The following is a 14946-nucleotide window of genomic DNA, read 5'->3' as shown; positions in this document are numbered from 1 at the left end:
GCAAAACGCGACCAAAGCTCAAGCGGTTAGACCTTTTGTAGCTGTTGTTGTTACTGTTGTGGAGTGGCAGCTTGTAACAATAATTTAAGCGATTTTGCGCTTTTTGCGAGTGGGTTAATGGCATGCCCAGGATCTGGAAACCGGTGACTGGGAACTGGGGATCTCGGTTCTGGGAAGCCCTTTACCGTATCCTTTGCCGTGGCGAAAATTCCACTTTTGTAGCTGGTGGTGCTGATGCTGTTGCTGCTGCTACTGCTGCTTTGGCACTGGCAAACGCACATAGCTTATGAATTCCGCAATCCTGGATGCGGTGCAACAGAATGGTGGTAGGTAGAAGGCACTCAGGTCCAGTACAAAGTAAAAATGCGGAACATGTGATTGGGTTGGTTGCCGGTTGCTGCCAGTTATAGGGATGGGATGGCTGAAAAACGGGGCTTAAAGTTTTTGACCGGCCATCTGGCCATCTGGCACCGCTTTTTTCCATATCTCTTTGTGTCTGCTCTATGTATATTAAAATTCAATTTTAAAACACACGCCCCGGACGTATGCGTAATGCGGCATGCAATCATTTGCGTGCGCCTTCGCTTGGAAATTCCTTTGCCATAACTAATCTGGAGAGCTAACCAAGGACCAGGACGACGACCAGGACGACCAGTCCTGACGTTTCATATTTCTAGCTCGCCAAACCAGCCAGCCCAGCCATTCCAGCCAGTCCACCCATCCTCTCAACCCTTTTCCTGGCCATTTTCCTGACTTTTCTTTTTCATAAAACGTACGTATATAATCTTTGTATTTTTTTTTTGTGAAAAATTTCATACTCATCAAGTTGACAAAGAAAAAGTTTTTCATTATTACATTTCGCTGTCATTTGGGCGCAGAAATAGCTTGGAAAAGTTCTCGGCTCTGCCCCTACCACCGCCAGGACCTTTCCTTCTGAAACTCGAGTGCAGCGCGTAAATGAGCCACTCCCCATTCCCATCAAAGGACACCCGCCCGCAGCAGTCAGAGCTCATCATCAGATTTCCCAGAGAAAAACGCGAAGTGGAAGGGGGATGGGGAGGAGGAGGGAAAACCGAAGGAAAACCAGCCCAATGCGTAATTTTCTTGGCCTGGCCAGGACGAGTCGTTGTCGCATCCTTGCACATTAATCCATTGGTGCCTGGATCTCGGGCTCAGGATCAGCATCCCTCAGTCCTTGGTTCTGGGTCCTGGGTCCTTGCAGCACGCAAATGAGGGTATGGTCAAATCACTCACTGTCAGCCTGTGTCCCAAGGAATGCGTTCAGCATGTCCTTTAATTTTTTCACTCCCTAAGCCCAGCTCTGTTTTCCTTTTTTGCCGACACTGAAAGAAAAAAGGGATAGGTTGATGAATATATTTTATAAACTTATAACATATAAAGGTTTGCTTGAATCAGAACCCTTACATAAGACTTCTAAGACTATCATAATTAATATCTCTAATACCTTATCCTTTTTCGATTTCTTTTTTTCATGTGCAGGCTCAAGCAATTTCTATAACTTGACGTTTGCCATGGTACGCCACCCCCACCCCACGGACGACCCCTTTTGTCCGGCTTGTACTTGTGTTGCTTCGCTTGCCGCTTTGCTGCCTGTCAGCGCAGCTTAAGATAAAAACTTTCCTTTCCACCCAAAAAGGGGGCAGGAGCACCAGCAACAACACCAGTCCGATGAGAGGGCATAAAAAAAATATATATATATAAAATAAAATAAAAAATATAGAAAAGTGGGAGGTGGACTGCCTCGAAAGGGTTGACTCTGACATTTAGCTTTCGCATATTTGCACACACCCCGCGTTTTGCATGCCACCCTGCCACCCTGCCACCCTTCCACCCTTTGACCCCTACACTCGGTCTACCGTCGACAATATATTTTATAGACTAAGGCGAAGACATGACAAATGCTCAAATAGAAATTCTTCAACAAGATTCTTGGCCGAAACTTAAGTTCATTTTTTTGGTCGTCCGCCTAGCAGTGGGGCTTTGTTAGTGAGATGCCGGAAAGAATTCAAATTAAATTACGATTGCGATGGCTCTCAGCCTGGCTTCCACTTCGATTTTTGTGTGTTTGCTGACACGGCCTGTCAATGAAAATCGCATTTGTTTGGCAGGAAGTTGAAGGACTAAATGGCAAGCTTATTAGTTTTATGTCTGATAATTACAGATATTAATGGGAAAACTATTTTTAATAAGATGGAAGAACAATCTGGTAGAAGCAATAGGCCCCATTCGCCACTGACACAAATCAAAGCATATATATGAGCGTCCAAGCCAGCTCTCAGATGTTTCTGAATTGCATCCTGCAGTCCTGCAGACTACTGCGTTCCCCCACTGCTCCTTGCATCCTCGACAACCCAATTTCATTCATCAGGCCAAAGGCACACGCATGGCCAAAATTGCACCAACACCAATACAGAGCATCCCAAAATTGACGCCACCTCCCCCGCCCGTGGCCGCCAAAAAACACCCGCACAACTCACTCACCCATTCATATATTTTATGTTTTGTTTACATTGCCGGCTTGCGCAGAAACAACAAGAACAACAGACACATCAAGCAGAGAAAAGCGTTAGGGAATCCTCTGGGATGACGTCACAGAGTGCGTGCTATAAACCGGGATATAAGAGAACTGTTATACGAAAGAGAAGAGGGTCCTTTTGGGAAACAGGATGAACGATTCGAGTGAGCAATTAAGGAAGGAACTCGTAATTTGGCTGCTCATTTCGAGCGTTTTGCGGTGAGTTGAAGCTTCCGCAAAAATGGCCGAGAGAGTGGGAAACAGGAAGTGCCAAAGAGAGCTAAAGAGAGAGAGAGAGAGAGCGAGGGAGTGTGTGTGTGTGAGTGTATTGTGTGGCAATACGATGTGGCAGCAACGTCATCGGGACAGCATCAACAAGCTCACTGGCTGGCTGGCGCAAACGTCATTATCGTCGAGGACTCGCTTTTAGCGGCAGGAGCGACAAAAGTTGTCGCTTTCGCGAAACAGAAACGAGTCAACGCTCGAGTATAGCGGTCGGGTCATTGAGCTGTGTGCTGCACTTTGTCGGCTAACACACACACACACACAAACACACGCGCGTGCACACTCGAGGGCACTCACACACACTGGCAAACACGTGCGGAAGAGAAGCAGGAACAGAAACTATTGCATACCACCAGGCGCAGCAGTCCTTTGTGCTTTGTGTTTGTGATATTTTCAAGTGGTTTCATCAAATACTAAAAACTCAACTAGAAACTAGAACTCAATATCAAAAATTAAACAATAATCTGAAGAACCAGCACTTAGGAATATGCTTTAAAGTCCTCAAAAGCCCCGTTTGAGCCAAACGTAAGTGCCATGTTTTAAGTTTAGTCGTTTTGTTCTATTTTTGCCGGCATGTCGCGGCTCTCTCGTTCTCTTAGCCGGCGCTCTTTGGGTCTCATTTTAGCCAACTCGCCTGCGCTAATAAAAAAAATGAAAATAAAAAACCGAAAAAGAGCGCCAAGAGCAAGACTTAGCGTAGTAAGCGACGTAGTTCAAGTGCCGGTTGTACTACGCGGGGTCAACGTGTGTGACGGGGGGTGAGGTGGGTGGGGTGACAAGGAGCGGGGTGGCATCTAGCTTCTGAGCCAACTTACCTTAGCAAATATTCCGATGGCGCGCTCTCATATCATTAAAATTCCATTTTGCCTCGTCGGAGGCGATTCTCTTCCACAAGGAGCACATTTCTACTTTAAAAATATATATTTCTTTTTTTGTGCCAGCGACTATCTTTGTTGTGGCATTATTGTTATGGCGTTGGCTGCACTGTATCGCCCAGACTCGACTTCCGCTGTTGCACGTGTCGCATGTTTCTGCTTCTTCGGTGAAATTTCCGCAACAGAAGGCAAACAAAAGCAACAAAAGTGCGAAATAATGACCGACTGCCTGTCACACGGCTGACTGCCTGTTATTTGCAATCCTTTCCCAGGACCAGTACCAGAATCAGGTCCTCCGAGAGCCAACCAGGCAAACGGCAACAATTGTGTCGCATCGACGCGGATGTTGTCTGTAAAGTTGGTTAAACAATTTTGTTTGCCCAACAATGCCTCGCCGAGATGGCAGTTCTTTGACCTTTGCCACTGGCACTGGCACTGGCACTCTGTGTGCCTCCGACCTGAACTGACCTGCCCGCATAATTAATATGCTGATTAATATATTGCTTAACCAACAAAGGTCCTGGCGTAGTCATTAAGCTCCTTGCAATTGCCATCATCAGGTGGATGAAGGCGGAAAATATGAAAATTAAAAATAAAAGTGAAAGAAGCTCACCTTGTTTGTCGGGTTTTTTATTAAAAATTCTTGAGCATCATTATCGGTGGCAGGTGGGAGGTGCGTGCATAGAAAAATTTCATTTCGCTAACAAATAAAATGATATGAGAAACTGGAGTGCATGAAAGCTGAAATACACTTCAGCATACATGAATAAAGAATTTGTTTTCTTGAAAAGTTATTCAAATTTTTCATGTGGGAGTATATAAAAAAGAAATCCTTTTGGAAACACTCACTTCCTAATGAATTTTAATATATTTTATTTAATTGAAATACCTCTGGAATTCTTTTCTTCATGTGTAAGAAGTAAAGGGTTGGGGTTTAAGGATGTTACCTATGAAAAGCGTCAACAGGAGCCCATAGCCGCCAGCAAACCGAAACCGAAACCAAAACCAGAACGTGGCCTGCCAACTTTCAAGACCGAGATGCAACAGAAACAGTGCCAGTGCCAGCAACAGCAATATCTGCAGCAGAAGAGGCAGCAACATCAGACAGGAAGCACTGCCGCAGGCACACTGGCAACTCCAAAGCGACGAGATATGTGTGGGTCGGATCTGGCTGGTTGGTAAATGGCAAAATCAAATCAAATTCAAGCGACTAAAGCTCAATGGCTGCAGTCGACCAGGTGGGTGGGCGAACCAGTGAGTTGAGTGAGTGAGTGAATGCGTTTAACTTTGGCGAAAGGGTAAAAGATAGAGCTACCCATCTGACTGCCGGCAAAATGCTGTCCAGGTGTTGCCTGTCGCTTGATTGCTGTCGTGCAAACAGCAGGCAACAATCTCTGTTGCAGCTTCTGCACTGCAGCAATTTAATTGTGCAAATAATTGCTATATGCGGGAGGGAATTTCAGTATTTTGGATTTGTGTAAAACATGCTAATTAATTCGCATAATAACACTGATGGCCAGGTTGCATCAATTTTCTGGCATTAAATCTGAAATCAACGTCCGTAATAAAGGACACAGTGTTGGCTATGTTTTGTTAAACAGTAAGCCAATGTCTTAAGTGATATTGAACTGATATTTCAAATATTTAAGCCCTTAAAGTAAACCTGAAAAGTAAGCAGATCTTAACAGAAATTCTTAGAAATTTGAGTATTGTTTCTACAATAGGTACATGCCTTTTCTAAAGACTGTTTTGTTTATATAATTTAAATAATATTCCTCTATATCCTTTTAAGCAAAACCTTTTTGAAAACATTTTTTTAAAGAACCCTCGCTTAAAGTCGTCTCTTTAAGAACTTGAAGCACTTATGTACATCCATTGGGTATAAACGAAGGCATCAGCTAGCACACCATTACCGGCCGCCTGTCATTTTAGTGGGCGTGGCAGATTCAATAACGCTCTCTCCTGCGCGTGTGTGTGTGAGTGTGGGCGTTGCAAATGCAATAAATGAATGGCCATTAAGCAAAGCGCAAAAGGTTTTTAAATTATGCGTGAATATAAATTTTATGTACACCGAGCATAAAGTTTGTGGCGGGCGATGGTTGAGAGGGCGTGGCATATGTAATGATGTGCCCGCAAGCAACCCGCCAGGGGAGGAGCAGGAGCAGGAGCGGTCGAGGGGGGAAGGTAGCGAGTCAACAACGGCTAATTGAATAAAATCAGCAAGGGCTGAGCGAAAAATTTACATTTAACTTGTTGCAAGTGATTAAGCTTCGTTTGGCTTGGGCGCATGCCAAACGAAAATTTAATTAAATATGAGTTGCATATGACTAGAGTTCTCATGGAGGGCAATTGCGAACTTTCTGGGGATTATAGTGAGCCATTTATTAACGTACTAAAACACCAACTAGGAGTACAAAATTCCAGCCAGCGCGCCAACCAAATTGCTGACTAATTTATGCAACTGCTTTTTCAATTAAAGAATTAATGTTCTTTTTTTTTGGATGTTTACGACCGCCCGGGGCCCGAGCAGACAATTGAAAATAAAGGAATGATTTAAAAGATAATTCAATTACCATGAACCACATTTTTGGTTATGGCAAATTGTTGCCAATTATCGTTCAAGCGAATCCCCAGACATTAAAAATTCTTTGAACATCTATTTCGGATTTTGTTATAAATTCGATAAGGAAAATAATAGTCGAGAGTGTAAAAGTTTTCGACATTTTACAAGCAATTTATGTTTCTTAATTTCTTGTTTAATTGAATCAGCAGCAGCGAAACGAACCGAACCGAAACGAGCCGAAACTTTGGCTGGCCAAGTTGAAACATTACTGTCAATGGCGACACTTGCAACAGCAACACGAGATTCAAGGCAAACGCAATGGCAACGGCAACGGCAACAATTTGTTGCAAACATGAAAGAAAAGGCAGCAATTAAATAATTTGCCACATTCGCGAGGTTGGGGTTCCTGGCTTAAACCAATATTTGCATTGCTGAAAGTCTGCGACAACATTGTGGTAGCTCAGCTTCCAGCTCCCGCTCCGTACCAGGCCAGGCCTGCAATGTGTTTGTTGATTATTGAATCATAATTAAAATTGTTTAATTTAAAATTAATTTTATAAGCAAGCAGACGTCGCTTTGGCCACCCAACCGGGCGTACCGCCCAATCACCCACATCACCCCAATACACGACATGGAAATTATACAAACATTTTTATTAAAACGACGACCGCCGCCGGAGACAAATATGCAAATTTTGCGGCAAAAGATCAGAGGGGGGCAGATGATGCTGGGCTGTCATGCGGCTGTGGTGGTGAGAGCTTTCTGGTATTTGTTTTTGATACTTTAATAAACATTTCATTGGAATATCTTTGGGGCCATTCAGAAAGTGCAAATTGCATACAAATCCCATCAGCCTACGCCGCCGGCGATAATTATGCGAATTTATTTCAAAATGTATTAAATACATGATGACACAATTTTAATAGCTTTCCGTTTTACAGAGCACAGCAGCACAAACGTAAGCAAATAATAATACAGTATGCGAATAATGAAAAAAATATTTGCTTTTAATTAAATTGCATTCGGCATTATTTATGAAAAAGTTCATTAATCTAACGTGCCATGAAATCGTGGATTACACTGTTCTCTTCTAAGCCAACTCTGTTCGTTAATTGCTCGCCCGGCCAAATTAATGGCCAAGTTAATCCTTTTTAAGCCGACCCATAATGCGATAGCTCGAGAGGCTTCCCTAGACCCATTATGATCGCACAAATTATCGCTGAATGTGATATTCATATAAATCAATTGGCTTTTATAATTAAATGCATTTTCTTTCAACTCTTAAAAGTAGCGTTGTTGATTATAAAGTGGCTGCTGGTAAATACTGTTTATTGGATTGCTCTTGGCTTATTATTTATTTAAACTTGTTAAAAAAGTTTCTTTCCAATATTGGTGGCCCTTAACTTGCCATATCATAACATGTTTCACTTTTGTTGATTGTGAAATCGTGAGCCATCAATCACTCTGCGCTATCTCGAAAACATTATGTGATCAATTTTATTTTTTTGATTAGGCCCTGTTGAGTTGGTCAGTTACGGCCCAAACGAGCTGTTTGGGGTTTATTTTTAGCATCTAGCTGATACTCTTTGGGGCTTGATAGTCTCTGCCATACGTTTTATTTGCGCGCCATTCGCGCCATTTTCTTGAGTTTATTTTTTGCAGCGCCTATTTGCATGCTACACAATTTTAAACTCTCAAAGACGTGCAAATAGCGACAAAGTTTGTCAGTTAAAAGTTTCAGTCGGCTTGTTTGCTCGAACAAATGAACTACAACTAAGCGGGGGCTAGAAAGTGTTTATATTTGCCAGAAGATTAAATTAAATCTCCCGCCCACGCTTATCCCCGAATGACAAGGCAGTTAATGAATGAATGAATGCCGCCTGCAATGTTCATTTGTTTTGGCCATTAACCGGGGACAGGGCCCGAAAAGAAATCGGGCAAAGTGTGTGCTTAAAGCCCAAGGCTAAGCCGGAAAAGTTTCCCCCTGAAACAGTGGAGTGGAAAAGAATGGGCAACTCGCTTCTCCCGGCGACATGCAATGAATATCAACAGATTTTTATGAGCCACACACACACATGTACACCTCTCAGTCTCTCCCCAGACTTTCTTGACATTAGCCCCGTCTCTTTCTCTATGGTCCTATGGGTTTTCCACCCTGCAGGGCCATGTCCCAAAGAAGTAGCGAATCCCCCGACTGTCCCTGACAGAGATAATGATTAGTGTGATGTGCATAATAATCATTCTCATATTCCACGATTAGTTTCCAATTCATATGCGTCTGCCCGGCTCCTGTCTCTTTCTTTTCCTTTTTCAGCTATCTCTTTTGCTCTCGCTTACGCATTAAGCCATGTCTTTTTCGCCTTTTTGGCCACTTTTCCACCTTCCCCAGTACAGTCAACTGTCTTGATAAAGGGATAAAATGAGGGCTAATATAGAATAAAATTTCTAGCATATTTATTAGAATTCTTATAATTCTAGCTTATAGTTTTGAGAATAAAATCATTAAAAATGTATAGGTATTTCTCTGAAAAGGTTACAAAGATTAATCATTGAAATGGAATATTTACTAAAGTTAAAATATATGATTTTTATTGTCACCCTAAAATGTTGCATTATAGAAGTCCTACTGTCTTTGTGGCCCTCTTTTGTTTTTGTTATTTTTCATGGGGGCGGTAACAGGGAACAGAAATATTACCACGTAAATTATTAATCAGCTGAATGGCCCTCCTCCCCTTTGGGCCACCCCCGCGTAGCATAAGTTTCCGTCGATTTGTCTGTTACTTAACATGCATAAAATGTTTCCATGAATACATCAAAATATTTTCGCTTTGGCAGCAACAGCAACAGCAGCTGCAGAAGTAGTAGAAGTAGCAGAAGCAACATTAACCATGGCCCCCAACCAACCTGCTGGCTTGTTTTTGTTCGTATCGGTTTAGGCCATTGGCTTAAGCTGGAAAGTGTCGTCTTGGCCAGCGTCTGCTTGGCGATTCCGACTGCGAGCGCATATTGTGCCTGTTTTTTGAGCAATTTGCTTTGTGATTTTATGCACTTTATGATTTCCTTAATGGCACAGTCAGTCGGTCGCGTCGTGGGTCTCCGGTCGAGAATTGAGTAGGTGGTGGTGGTGATGGTGGCTCCAAGTCTCACAGAGTGTATCTGTGAGATACGTACTTAAAGTTCTGTTATTGACGGTTGATACGCTCAGGCGCCTCCATTGATTCTATATGGTTTATTGAGAAAAAATAAGTATATTCTTAGAGCTCATGCTTTTTGTAGATAATTCACAAGAATTAATATTCTTAACACCTTAAATATTATTACCTTGGCAATATATGATGATCGAACCAGTGGTGGTGCTCTGTCCCCCATAATTGTTTCCCACAGACTCCGGAGAGCACTTGTGTGTTTGCCCCCAAAGGTCATGTGGACTTTGGCGTACTCCAAGTGCTTTCGGCCATCGGCATTGCCGTCCTGTGGAACGGCAAACATAAACCGACAAACATAAATTTCCATTTCAAATGCACAAATGTCACATTAGACGCTATCAAAGCGCAATTTGCAGCGTCTACTAAATCAATAAGCCAAACTTGGCAACCTAACGGATACGCAGAGTCCCACAGATACACATTAACATATAAATGCATATGTATTTGTATGTCGGGGCACATGTACGTGTATTTGAAATGTATTTGGGCAGAAGCACTTTGCATGCAAACCTTCATGCAAACATAATAAATTGTAACGCGCTTTACATTAACATTTACATAATCGCAATTAATCGACAACATCGCCAGCCAAGTTGTGTCGGAGAATCCCGCTCGAATCCCGTCGCCAGTTTATGCTCCAATCAATATTAATAACCGTTTCTGGGGGGAACTCTTGGTCTTCCTTACTATACCCCTACCTCTCTTGGCCGGCCGATAATGGACAATTTGGCCCTCCTTACTTGGCCGAAACTTGGTGGAGAGCTCTTGGCGGCATAAACTGTGCCATTTACGGATTTGTGTGACTTCCGCCCAACGGCAGGCAGGCCGGACTTGGGCAACTTGGAGCAAGATGTCGGATTGTCAACGCACCTTTACTGGAATCTCTGTGTTTTGGTTATCTATGCACAGATGTTTGCGTACAGGGGAGCTTCTGAGTACTGGAACAGATGTATAAGCCACTTATTAAACTTGATATTAGTCCTTCGAACTTGATTCAAAGAATAGAGTTTCTAAGAAAATCAGTGAATGAAAAAAGTGTTGAATGACTATTTGTCTGTGGGGTTTTGATTACAAACGACAATGGAAAACCAAATTAACTAAACATTTTATTGCGCCAGAATGTTATGAACTAAGAACTATAGTTCTAAGAACTATAAGCCCTATTTGTCCCATCGATTCTCTGTAAAATTGGCTTACAAAATTCCAACTATTGAAGTTAGACTGTAATGAAGTCCATATGTGTGGGTGACTGTGATGCGGGGGCGGCAATTGTTACTAGTTTATTTGCAATTATGCCAACTGCCAGCTGCCTGCACATTACACGCTTGTCATAATTCTGCAACCGGGCTGACAGGGCAGGAAGGCAACAGCAACGGGATCAGCAACGGCAGGCTTACGTATACGCAATGCGATTGTCAATTATTGAAGGTATATGGATGCCAGGGAGCCACCGAAACACCACAGGAAGTCCATACATATTTTATCAGGGGTTTTGGGCAATTTTGGCTAATTAGCCAAATGATCGAAATTGATTGTTTTGTCTAAAGTTTGAGGCTTACCTTCTGTTACTTAACATGCCGGCCAATATCGTAAATGTTTAGAACTCTGCATTTGAATTGTTAGAACCATATTTATTTAGCTTCTAAAATAGGTAAATAATTCAGGCAACCTGTGCATTTAGCAACTAGTTACAAATCTACAAATATTTGCACAACAATTAAATTTCCATCAACTACTTACTTGATACTTTAAACAAATGCCAGATGCTACTTAAATATTAAACAGAGGAAGAGAAAATGTCTTAAGCGGCTCTCTTAACCGGCTTCGTTAACAGTATCTCACTGTTAACATAGTTTCGTTGAGTTTTTGTGAGAGCAAAAGATACTTTCGGAGAGCTATTCGTTAACAGTGTCTGAGATACAGTATCACAGCGTACGCTTAACATAGTTTTAGTTTCTATGAGAGGAAATTTATTTTTTTATTTTGAAGTTTGGTAACTAATAATTAAATGTTTTAAATGTATTAAATTAAATTTAAAGTAGAATTTTCCTAACAAAATAATTTTTTAAAATATTAGCATAGATTTTATTTGAAAATCAAAACCTACAAGATGAGACCTTTAATTTTAAAATTTAAAGGCAAGAAGATACATTCAAACATTTTTTAAATTATTGTTGAAAATATTTAAGTTTGAAATACAAAAAAAAAATTTGTTTTTAGAACACCAAGTAAGAATTCAAATACAAAAGTTTGGGATGTTTGAAAGGACAATGATTGTCCTATATTTTTATGGATTATGTCCCTTAAAGATAGGTCTTTAAAATAAATTTTAAATGAATATTAGCTACTAAAAACTAAGAACTATTGGTGATTAAGTTACCAAAACAAACTGGCCGGTTTATCATTTCTCCCTTAGAGAAGTGGATGAGAGAAAGTGGTCCGTAGTACGTACCTTCGGCAACATTATGTTATGCGATTCACCCTCTCATATCGAAACCGAGCCGAACGGACTCGGCTCGGCTCGGCGTTCGGTACTCGTGAGTCAGTATTTTCGAGTTCTGTGAGCGTCCGTGAGTCACTCAAATTTGAGACTTCGACGTGAACGGTTCGCCGGCTTGTAGGCCGTTTTGTTCGAATTTCCAGACGAGTATCATTCTTTTTCCGAGCGGTTCGCATATGCCTCGCTGTTGCTTGCAACACGAGTTAAAAGCCGGTTGACGACGTTCAGTTTCAGTTAAATGTTTCAGAACGCATCTGACGGATAATACAAAAATTATTTTTGCCAAAACACACTGAAGTATCTGAGAGATAAACGGTTGCGATTGTTTATGCCGTGACGTGCGTGGGTGTGAGTGCGTATGCGTATCTGTGTATGATATAAAAAAGAGCCCAGTCAGTTGGATCTGGATCTGTGTGTGCGAGTGTAAACAAACAACTAGCGGGCTCTCCGGCTCTGATAAGCAGACAAGCTTGGCATTTGATAAAAATCCAACATCATCCAACAACGGTCTATCGAAACAGCTATGAAAACACAAGTGCAAGTGCTGCGACAAGTGCCAATAGCAGCGCAACTGTAAAAACCGAAATCAAAATAAATCGCCCGGCCTATTGGGAAAAACCGGCATAAGGAAAGTGAAATCCAAATCCGAAAGATACAACCTCCCAGCTACTGTAAATACCGTTGAAAGTCAGTGAATTATTTGAAAAAAAAAAAAATATATATATATATATGTATATTCAGATGCAATCTAAACAGAAATGTCGGCGATATCGCACTTGTGCCAGCAGTAAAAATTAAGTTGAAAATTGAAGTTAAGAAGAAAATCCAGCCAGTCCGTAGCAGATGCAGCAACAGTAGCAATAGTATTAGTAGTAACAACAAATTATTGTGTAAAGTCTACAACAAAAAAAAAGAAAAATAAAAATTCTTATCGGTGTTGCCGGTCGATTTGTGATCAACCATACCGGCGTCGTTGCAATTTGCTCGGTGTTAGTGTGTCGGTGTGTTTGTGTGCAAACAAAACAAGTTTGCAATAGCAGTAACAGTGGCAAGTGTTGCACTCAGGCCACAACAGCAACAACAACAAGATAAACAACAACAACCAACCAGATCGCCCGATCACCACTACCAACAACTTCATTACCAACATCAACAACAGCAACAAATCAGCCAGGTATGATGGCCAAGATACATGAGAAAATGCATACTTTGGCAGAAGTAAAAAAAAAGCCAAGTCGAAATTGAAAGCTCATTATCCGGGGAGTGCGAAGTGCGGCTTTGATTTACCGCTATCCGGCAGACAAGTGCAATTTTTAGCACGTCCATGATGAATCACAAGCCACCCCAAAGCCCACCCCCTATCCTGTCTCATGACTAATCAAAGCTAGCGTGAACTGCAGGTTGAAAAACTACAAGATACTTTTGGGTTTCAGCTTTTTATACCCTTGCAGAGGGTATTATAATTTTGGTCAAAAGTGTGCAACGCAGTGAAGGAGACATCTCCGACCCTATAAAGTATATATATTCTTGATCAGGATCACCTCCTGAGTCGATATGAGCATGTCCGTCTGTCCGTCTGTCCGTCTGTCCGTCTGTCCGTCTGTCCGTTTCTACGCAAACTAGTCTCTCAGTTTTAAAGCTATCGAGTTGAAACTTTGCACACACCCTTCTTTCCTTTGCAGGCAGTATATAAGTCGGAACGGCCGGGATCGGTCGACTATATCCTATAGCTGCCATATAACTGATTGATCGGAAATGCCATAACTTTGGTGTTTTTTAAGTGAGAGGGTTGGGACTTTCCACACATGTTATATTTGACCAAAATATCTTGTGTACAAAATTTCATAAGGATCGGCCGACTATATCCTATAGCTGTCAAACAACGATCGGAATTGGCATAACTTTGGTGTTTTTTAAGTTAGAAAGATGGGACTTGGTACAGATTCTATTTTGGACAAAATAATCTGATTTGCCAAATTTCATAAGGATCGGCCGACTATATACGATCTTCTATATATCTAATAATATAAGATGCGTGGCGCCACCTAGCGGACTGCGACTGAACTGCAAGGGTATATCAACTTCGGCTCCGCCCGAAGTTAGCTTTCCTTTCTTGTTTTTACTACATTATTCTTGGGCCATAAAGCATTATCGCTTTAAAATTATAAAAGATAAAAATTATAGAGTTTAATTTCTTCTGAATCATAATATCAAGTTCAAGAATATTTCCAGTTTTGGAATAATTCCAAGTATATCATTTTAAATGCTACTAGTCACCTCCAGTAAACCTCAAATTCTGATAAGTCGGTTAGATTTTCCGATGTGTATTTGAACACTCATTGTTCTATACACCGCCTCAGACCGAAAACGAAACTTCTAATCGGTTCCGTTCCAGATTCTCGCACTGTGACTACTATTGCAGTCGATTTTTTCAGCTGGCACCGTACAATATATACTTTGCATCCATCTCAGATCACGTAGTCTGGGACCGTTGATTCATGCATCCCATAATATTCAATTTGAAATGCGGTTGAGTCGCCGGCGCCGCCAACAATAATTGTATAAGTATGAACAACTAAGAAAAACCTAATATATATAAAGAATAAATATATATATTTGTGTAGAAGAAAATCGAACAGGCATTGCACTTGTTCTGCGATTAATTCGAATCGCCTTTGTACGGATCGACTTGCATTGGTTTCCCCTTACACTTTCTGTCGAATGTCAACACAATTGGAGTGTGTTCCTCCTCCAGGTTGCAGGTTCTCAGTTCCTCGAACACTAAATATTTACTGATAGCTTCACTTTGTAATCCAATTACTCAGTGCCCGAGTGGTTGGGTTTGCCAGTTTTCGGGGGCAAAGGTTTCTGTTTGGCGGGTGGTGGCAAGAATGTGGTTAATACCCGTTAATGGTTTTCAAAATCACTTTTGCCAAAAACAAAAACATGAAGAGACAATTCCGAGGGGTCTTGGTCTTATT

General features: G+C 41.5%; 1 protein-coding gene and 1 long non-coding RNA gene across 3 annotated transcripts in view; both read left to right on the top strand.

Annotated features, from left to right (window-relative positions):
- Positions 1–1103: 1103 nt before the first annotated feature.
- On the top strand, positions 1104–1781 carry LOC116654718. The gene is made up of 2 exons (XR_004309893.2): positions 1104–1235; positions 1501–1781. It is a non-coding gene; the product is annotated as an uncharacterized LOC116654718 (long non-coding RNA).
- Positions 1782–3247: 1466 nt separating this feature from the next.
- The window catches only part of LOC6495293 (Krueppel-like factor luna), a 134279-nt gene continuing 122580 nt past the window's right edge, over positions 3248–14946 (top strand). Inside the window, exon 1 of one of the 2 annotated variants that reach the window (XM_032451279.2) lies at positions 3248–3346. The gene's annotated coding sequence lies outside the window, so the exon portion shown is untranslated. Of the gene's footprint in view, positions 3347–12008; positions 13140–14946 lie in introns of those variants that run through there. The other variant, XM_001958651.4, reaches the window with a different exon arrangement.

Source organism: Drosophila ananassae, chromosome 3L, assembly GCF_017639315.1.
Source record: "Drosophila ananassae strain 14024-0371.13 chromosome 3L, ASM1763931v2, whole genome shotgun sequence".
NCBI classification, from domain to species: Eukaryota; Metazoa; Arthropoda; class Insecta; order Diptera; family Drosophilidae; genus Drosophila; species Drosophila ananassae.
The sequence above is the reverse complement of the archived record's forward strand: the minus strand, read 5'-3'. Positions and strand labels throughout refer to the sequence as shown.